This window comes from Durio zibethinus, chromosome 1 (assembly GCF_047325235.1).
Source record: "Durio zibethinus cultivar Kanyao isolate XHJ-2024 chromosome 1, ASM4732523v1, whole genome shotgun sequence".
NCBI classification, from domain to species: Eukaryota; Viridiplantae; Streptophyta; class Magnoliopsida; order Malvales; family Malvaceae; genus Durio; species Durio zibethinus.
In genome coordinates this window covers 29,760,465-29,768,557 of record NC_143162.1, presented here as the reverse complement: position 1 = coordinate 29,768,557, position 8,093 = coordinate 29,760,465, and positions in this window count along the sequence as shown.

Genomic DNA, 8,093 nt, shown 5'->3' with positions numbered 1-8,093 from the left:
TTATGTTAAAGGCATATATTTTGCCTTTAAATTCTCTTTCTAATCATGTTTACAGTCTTTTTTTTTTTTGTGCTATTTATGTTAGAGGCATATATAGATGATCTATTATAAGTGATGAGAAACCAAAAAAATTAAGCAGTGCTTGTATATATGGAACGTGGTACTTGAAACTATGATTGAATATTTAATTTGTTGTGTCTCTCTTTTACCGCATTTTTACTAACCAATTGTTTTGATGTTTGTTTTCTAAATTTGCAAAATTCAAGTTTCTGTTTTTAATGAATTTTTAAAAAGTATGTGTTTAATTCTTGTGCACTTTATTATTTATCAACATTCATTTATTTAGTGTGATTGGAAATGGTTGGTCAATACTTTACAAAACTTAAAAATAATATGTTAGTTTAGAGAATATTGAGTATTTATATATTGAAAGAAAGTATGATTGCTAGAAAGGCTTTCAACATGTTGAAATGATTGTATGAAAAATTCATGAAAAAATGACCAGTTTGATTAGTAGTCAGTTTGTGTTTCTTAAGTATAATTAAAGGTCTTAAAATTTCCTAGGAATGACTTGAATATTCACCTTATTGATTGGGTAGTTTTCAAGTTGGCATAAAATTAAGTCAATGTAGGCAGTTCAATATTGTAATCTTACATCTAAAAATCTATTTTCTTTATTGAATTCATTACTCAATGACCATGATCTTTATTTTTGCTTTTTTGAAAATATGGGTTCCTAGAATTTTATGGTGATTATGGTGTGAAGCTAAATTGGAACTCTTATCAGAAAAATGTATATTGATTTATCAACATTTGAAATGTATCGCAACTTGAAAAATTGCTTCCCCTATGTAATTAGCATGAACTAACACATTTTCTTTAATGGGATTTTTGTAAATTTTGAACATTCATGGTACCATGCAACTTGATTTGAATGCCTTTTATAATTGTTTTTTTCATTCATTTTTATTCTAAGAGATAAATTAATATAAGCTACGACACAATATATGGAATGGAGATGAGATATGGCTTTCTTATAGATTGCTCTAGATTGGACAATAAGTAAAATTTTCTGTTCTATTGCTATAGATAAAGTGTGCCTTTTTCTATTCCTTGATTAAATTCATAAATTTTCAAATTGTTAGTTTTTTTATTTTTATTTTTTCTCTTATAGGGAATTTGGTAGTTCTTTAGTCAATGATGTAAGTGTTAGATTGTCTCTCATCAATAATTTTATACTTTAATGTTAATTTCACAATCATCATTAGAGAAAATATCAAGATGATGTGGATATGCAACCATAGCAAATCTCCCAACCTTTTCTTTTCAATTATATTCTAAATAAAATAGTTTAGGTAAAATTGCATCACCTGAGGTTGGATAGCATGAACTGGTCATCAAGGACAGACTCATATGTTGAATCAAAATTTGATAATATAGCTATTAGCATAAAACTCGAATGAACATGCATTTTATGTTATCGACAATTATTCTTACTTTTTTTTCATTAGTTTTACTGTTTTTTCTATAATTTTAGTCTAATAAGTTTATTATGTTTTATATGTTTAATTGTTTTTTATTTCTTTTTATTTTGAACCCAAAAAGTAGAATTTAATTGTTATGATTTTTTTTTTTACATTAAGAATAGAAGTTAAAACCATTTCAAGTATTTAAAAACTTGACTTGTTGAAAAACTTATGCATCGTCTTGGCTATTGATTATAGAGCAAAACTTTGAATATCTATAAAACAATTTTGCTCTCGTTTATGATGACATAAGTAATATTTTAAATTAAATTTCTATTTTTGGAGTAGCATTTTCATTTTCAATCATAATAATACAAGAAAAACATTATAAAGATATATCTAATTAATTATGTTAGTACAAAATGACTCATATTTAAGGCATTTTGTTTCATTTTTTTTAGTGTTATAACTCCGATAAAGATATCTCTAAACCATATTTTACATTGCATCTCTAAATTGTATTCAAATTACTTTTTGATTTTTAATTATAAAAAAATAAAGTCTTCAATTTGTGAAAGTGTTACTACATATGTATTTTATTTATAAAAATATTTACAAACACTAATACTAATATATATTGATACACTATTTTATATTTATGTTAATTTTTATTTATTCATGTAAAAATAATAGTCTCGTAGCGTAGCCCGGGCATGACACTATTAAGTTATAATTTTACAAATAGTTATAACTGTTTGAATTGAAATTTATATTTATTCATTTATTATAAATAGATCTTTCAATATTACCATTTTTACTACTATTTAGAATGTTTTGAGATTTTGTTATATTCCAAAGGCATAATTGCCTTTAATAAAGTGTTCTTCAAGCTTTAAAGTCAAAATTTATTTATATTATTTCTATTCTCTTATTTATTTTTTTCTAACAATTTAAAAGCAATTATGTGAAATATATATTTCGCATGAAGAAGATATACGGAAAATGTATTGACAATTTGGCAAAACTAACTTTTGAAATATGCTTAAAAAGCTTTAATTATCCAAATAATTTATTGGTGAAATTAATATTAAACATAAGATAAGTTTATTGTTCTATCTTTGTAGTCTTTTATATTCTACTAAAAGAATTGATGATTATTAATTCATAAAAGATCTTGAGTCTCATTAATTTTGTTTTTTTATTGACTATTCTTTTAATTTTTTGATTTTGAATTAAATTACTTAATTTATAATTCATGATTTTATAGTATGTCATATGTAGATTCTCTTGATCAAGGCATTAAATGGTCATAAGTATAAAATGGACATGGAATACTTGCAAGTTTTTGTTATGAATATTTTATAGCCTTGTTATATTTTGGTAAAACCATGATCATCAAATCAAAATGATAAAATTTTTTAGAATTATTTTTAGATATAAAATAAATTGTGAATTTATAAATCTTTTTTAAAAAGAAAAAAGTATACGAGTTCTTATCATAAAATAATAATTTATGGTCCATATTCCATGATTAATATTTATGCCTAGTTCTTAATTGTTTTGATGAGAAAAATGATTTTTAATACATGAATATTCGTTTAAGATAAATTTTTGAAAATGGCTATGAGTTAAATATATTTATTTCTTGATCTTTAAGTAATTGGACACAGATTTTAAATTTATAATTTGAAATTTATATACATGTTCATTGATTGAGATCATTGAGATAACATGTATCAAATTGTGCTTAAATGCTTGCATATCTTTCTAAATTGGGTATATTGCTATATATAATTTGAAAGGTTTTTGCATATGCTTATGTGATTTTGGTTGGAATGCATGTTTGAATTGTGTTTAGATACTTGCATATGTTTGGAATAAATTACTATACATTGAAATAATTCGAAACATGTTTGAATAATTATGCTTTCATTATTTCATTGCTATAACATATGTGTTCATTATGTTAGGAAAATCATGCTTGTATAATCTTTGTTATAACATGATGATGGAATCTCATTGCTCATTAGTACTCATGTTTCATTACATATGTATGAGTTTATGATTTTTGTTTGGATAGGACATACTTATGAAAGATTGTTTTTAGCATCTTAGAATTATTGATTGAATCTTTTATATGCTTGAAATATGTGTGATCTTTGAAAGTTATTAAACAAAATTGCTAAAGAATTCTTAAACTTTCATAGATGTTTTATGCTTTTCATGTTTGCTATAAAATATGTATCTATCCTTGATATAGCTTTTACCTTTCATGTAAATTTGTATGTGGCTTAAATTGGTTACTCCTTATTTTGAAAAATGAAGAAATCTTATAATACAATTTTGCTTGAACTAAAATTATTTCTTTAAATGATGAAATATCTTTGACATATGATATGAGCTTGAATATATGCGTAAATGATATTGATGTTTTAAATTTTAAGCACATTTTATAATGACTTGACTTATGAGTAACATGCATATAATTTTTTTATCCTTTTGCTCATAAGTTTTATATAGTAAATTTTAAACTATTGTGTTAAAATACTAAAATTGGATAAATTGATACTTTTATGCTTTTGTGTTTGAAGATATGTATTTGAACTTCATTGTGCATATTACACTTGAATACATGGATTCATTGTGCTCTTGATTGAAAATATTGCTTGATATTATTTGCTCTTACTTTTTGTCTTATGTCTTGAATTAATCTTTTTTTTTTGCTATGACAAAAATAGGGAAAATTTATTGACATTTGCTTATATGTATACTATAATCAACCTATTTAGTCAGGGGGTCTAAGCCGATTAGGCCCAACTTAGCTTCAGGTCAAAAAGTCTAATTTTATATTTTTTTTATTTACTATCTTTATCTTTATATTTATCTTTGTATTTATCTTTATTTTTTTATTCTTTACTTATTTTATTTATCATTATTTTAATTTTAATTTTTTAATTTTAATTTTATTCTTTCATCATTTTTCCTTTATCTCAATTATTTTATTATTATTGCTTATTTAGAAAAAAAGGGAGAAAACATAATGAGCAAAATTGAAAAATGGTTTGGCTAAGAATGTATAGATGAAGTAGGGGATTAGATGAAGTAGATTTAAAGTGTTTTATCAAAAAGTTTAATCTTGATCAACCCTATAATGCTTATCAAATATGAAAAATTCTAATCCTATAAATAGACTAGTAATCAACATAAAAAGGAACGCAACACAACAACAATCATCATAGCAAACAGAGAGTAATTAGAGAGCAATAAAAGAAAATAGTCAAAAAGGTGAAAAGTAAATTTTTTGGATTGGGATTTGATTTTAGTAGTTTTTTTTATTTTTTATTTGGAATCTTGAAGGATTTTTGGAGTTATTTTTAGAAGAATTCTTGGTTAAATGTGTTTTGGAAGTTAAAATCAAATGGGCAATTGTTAAAATTTTTTTTCTTTTTTGTGGTATTTTTTTGGAAATTCTAAAATCCAATGAAGATTTCAACGAGGTTTGTAGAATTCAGTGGCTATTGATTGATTCTAGAGAGAAAAAATGAAGACTAAAGAGAAAGAGAACAAAAGAACAATATGAGAAAAAAAATATTTGGCTTTTATACAAAGAAGAAATGTCATTGTTTTGGAATGACAAAGGCCAAGGATACACGTGTTTTGCTAGTAGGCTGACCCCACCCACGTGCAAACCAACTTGTAACCCATTTCCAATAGCCCTCATTTAAGTCAAGTTGAGTCGCAATCTAAGCCACAATTTAAGCTGTGTAAGCTAACTGTCTTTTTTTGTAGCTGAGTTGTAACTTAAGTCAGTTGAGCTATTTTTTTTTTTTGTGTTTTTTGTTATTTATTTTATTGATTTTATTTTATAAATTTTATTTTATTTTAGAATTGATTTTAATTGTCATTTTTTTCAATTTATTTATTTATGTATTGTTATTTTAGTTATTTATTTGTTTTAATTGGTATTTCTAAAAAAAAAGAAATTTTCAAAATAAATCCAAAAATCCTACTAAATGATTGGGGGATTTTTCATGGGTTTATGAATTTTCAAATTATGATTTTTACCAAATGATTGGAGAAATTTATAAATAAATTTTTTATTTTAAAAAAATAAAATAATCTTTTTATCTCACCAAATGATTAGAGGATTTTAATTTTGAATTATGAATTTTACCAAACAATTGGAGAATTTCATAATGAATTTTTTTGAAGAATAAATTGTTTTTATCCAAACAAATGATTGGAAGATTTAAATTTTGAATTAAGTACTACCAAACAATTGGATGATTTAATAAATTTTTGAAAAAAAAGAATTTTCAATCCTATCAAACAATCGAATGATTTAACTTTCTTAGTTAAATTTTACTAAATTATTGTAAAATTTAATATATTTTTTAAATTTTCATAAAATGTTTTTCAAATAAAAATCTCACCAAATTATTAGGGGATGTGCATCAAAATAAAACCTTATTAAATGATTGGGGGATTTTATTGATCATTTTCAAATATTAATTTCTTGAAAAATATGTTAATGAATTTGATGACGGAGTTTCTTCAGAGTGGGATAAAAGTCACCTTGTATATTTTTGAGGTGAAAAAATTATTTTAAATTACTACTAAATGATTGGAGTAATTTTAAAATCAATTTTCAATAATTAAATTACTTGATAAAATTATAAACACATTTTAAGGATTGGATAATACATAATTAAACCAGTATCATCTTTTGGATGGACGTTGTGAAGATGCTATAATTTTTCTCACATGTAACCATATTCTCGGACTTAGATATAGTTTTGTGGACTAGAATTTACCTTTTAAAGATATTTAAGTCAAGCTTGAGAATTCTCTTTAAAATGAAATAGATTCAGTTAGGTGGTCAATCGTACCTAAACAAAAAAGATTGGTGGTGACTTTTTTATGTTGTATCTAGCGATAGATCTATGAATTTATACGTTATAACAATTTGATGACTCCACTAGGGAAAGCCAAGAGTCAAGCCAATAAATGAATTTATGTCGTCCAAGCTTGTTGTTTCCTTGAAAAGATTTTTTTCTCCTGATTTATTATTTTTCTTTCAAGTTTTTAATTTTTTGTCATTTATTTGTATATGTATAACATGAGCTCTAAACCCGAGCTCTGCCTTAAGGGGGAGTAAACTACCTATGCTTTCATGAAATTTTATGTCTCTATATGGGCTAGTGAAATACTCTTGCTCAAATTGAATTTGTTCTGTTATAGCCTGTAATGGGTGAATATTTATGTATCTTATTATTTTATGATAAACAATGATGTGATGAATAATTTAGGAACATTTAGAGTTAACCCAAACCACATATATTTAGTCTTATGAGCCTAATCTATAAGTAGAGTCATGTCTTTCCTTTTCGTAGAAATGGTCCAAGCTTAGGACACATACCTTTGCACTAACTTGTTTTATCATTTTCTTTCTTTATATTGGATGCTAACTCTATTCTTGTTACTTTTTTTTTTTGCATGAATCATATTAACATCAATAGGATTGCAATTACTTTAATCATTTCATGCATCTCATTTATCCAAAAATCATCATTCTTGCATTGCATTCATCATATCATTGCATAATATAGAAATATTTTGCTTTATCTAGGGTAATAGTTTAAAAGATATGGGAGAATAATTAGAAGCACGAAACCAGGTCTTGGAACTTATTCAAGAGGAATTGGGGCATGACTTATGAGAAGTAAAAATGTAACTTTACAAGTTACTTGGAAAGTTTGAAGCAACCTCAAAAGTCCTTATCAACTCCAATTTGTTTGTAACTACTTCATAAGGACTAAAAAGCCTCTTACAATACTAGTACTTTTTCAAGTCATGCCAATGCATCTGATGACTTGAGGAAAAATCAAGCTAGAAAAGAAGCTAAAAAGATAGGGTCTTTCAACTTTGCCCAAACTCCACAAATCAGCTTATACTCAAATTCGTATCCCCACTTGTTTATTCCTCAGCAACCTTTTTTGGCATATCATACAAGACTTGATCCTATTCAACTCCCACAAGTTGGCCACACACCCATACTATTTTCTAGATATGAATAATGCTTATCAACCTATCTAGCAATCAAATTTTCTAATGAACCCTCAGCCCTATATACCTAATTCTACTCTAAAACCTACACCTATAAGTTCACCCATGGCTTAACCTAAGAAATTGAGAGCCATGATTGATCCAATCTCTATCACTTACAGTGAGCTATTCCCACTACTTCTCCAAAAGTATCTAATCACACTAATTCTTTTAGAGACATTAAAACCTGTTTATCTTAAGTGATATGATACTAAGGCTTGGTGTGATTATCATTTCAAAAATACAGGCCATTCGATATAAAATTGCCTTACCTTCAAACATAAGGTGTAAGGTTTGATCAAAACTAGCCCGTTGAGTTTTGAATAAGATGAAAAGCCTAAGACTGTTGAGAAGTCATTGCCTAATCAAAATGGCAAATAATTTATCCATAACAGCACCAAAATCTTAAAGCTAAAGTATAGGACTAGGTAATAGATTTTAGGAGTTTCTTTAAGAATGTTTTTGATATTTTTGTCAAAATAATTTTTTATTTTTAATTAAAGAATTTTTTCCCCTTCTTTT